General features: G+C 40.8%; 1 non-coding gene across 1 annotated transcript; it reads left to right on the plus strand.

Moving 5' to 3' along the window:
• The first annotated feature begins 468 nt into the window (after window positions 1–468).
• Window positions 469–601, plus strand: LOC126031951 (small nucleolar RNA SNORA51). The gene has a single exon (XR_007503755.1). It is a non-coding gene; the product is annotated as a small nucleolar RNA SNORA51 (small nucleolar RNA).
• Window positions 602–1,238: the final 637 nt, after the last annotated feature.

Here is a 1,238-nt window from a genome sequence, read left to right on the forward strand (position 1 = left end):
TTTAAGTTTATATTGTTGTACTTTGGGTCTCTTGTTTCTATTGTCATTGATTTTTGGGAGGGACCACACCCATTTGATGCTCAGGGGTTACTCCTGGCTAAGTGCTCAGAAATTGCCCCTGGCTTGGGGGGACCATATGGGACGCAGAGGGAATCAAACCGCCATCCTTCCTTGGCTAGCGCTTGCAAGATAGACACCTTACCTCTAGCGCCACCTCACTGGCCCCATGTCATTGATTTTTTTTTTATCATAACAAAATGTAACTGAATGAGGGAAGTAGAAAGCCAGTCTAGAGTACAGGCCATGGGGTGGGGAGGAAGGACACTTGGATATTTGGATATTGGTCATGGGAATGTTGCACTGGTGAAGGATTATATATATATATATATATATATATATATATATATATATATGTATATATATACATATATATATATTAAAAAATAAAAAAAAGAAAAGAAAAGATAAGGCCTCCCAATTCTTACCACAGGATGTGTTCTTTACACTGACTGTATAGAAAGAAGAGGTACAGTAAATGCACCCCATATACACCTCAACACAGGCCCTTTGCCTGGTCTGTATTGTGAATTGGGGGCCAAAAAATGATTTTGGCTTGGGTATTTAGTTCTAACCTATTATTTTCCAATCAATGCACCTGAGACCACTTATCCCATGGCTTTCTTTTTTTCCCTCCTTCTTAATTATATTTAAAAAATGAAGAAATATGAAATAAAACATAAAGCAAACTCATTTGTTTCTAAAGGTTCTATTAAAATGCTATGAGTGGGGCCGGGCGGTGGCGCTAGAGGTAAGGTGCCTGCCTTGCATGCACTAGCCTTGGACGGACCGCGGTTCGATCCCCCAGCCTCCCATATGGTCCCCCAAGCCAGGAGCGACTTCTGAGCGCATAGCCAGGAGTAACCCCTGAGTGTCACCGGGTGTGGCCCCCCCCAAAAAAAATGCTATGAGCTTCTACATAGAAGATATAAATAACATTTGTAAAAAAGGGGGTGACAGGGTTTTTTTTAGTCTTTTTTTTTTTTTGCATAGTTGGGGAAATTGGAAGAAAAATATCGGCCTAAAAAAAGAAGGTGTCTCTACCCTTTAAGCATCCTGTCATAAGACCAGGCTCCAGGGATATAAATTATCCAACTCCAAGATCTTTCTTATTGGTTCCAGGAAAAGTTCTACTTAATCATGGTTGTTGCAGTCTGGCTTCTGTAAGTAGAGTGCTTGGC

Source organism: Suncus etruscus, chromosome 15 (genome assembly GCF_024139225.1).
Source record: "Suncus etruscus isolate mSunEtr1 chromosome 15, mSunEtr1.pri.cur, whole genome shotgun sequence".
NCBI lineage: Eukaryota > Metazoa > Chordata > Mammalia > Eulipotyphla > Soricidae > Suncus > Suncus etruscus.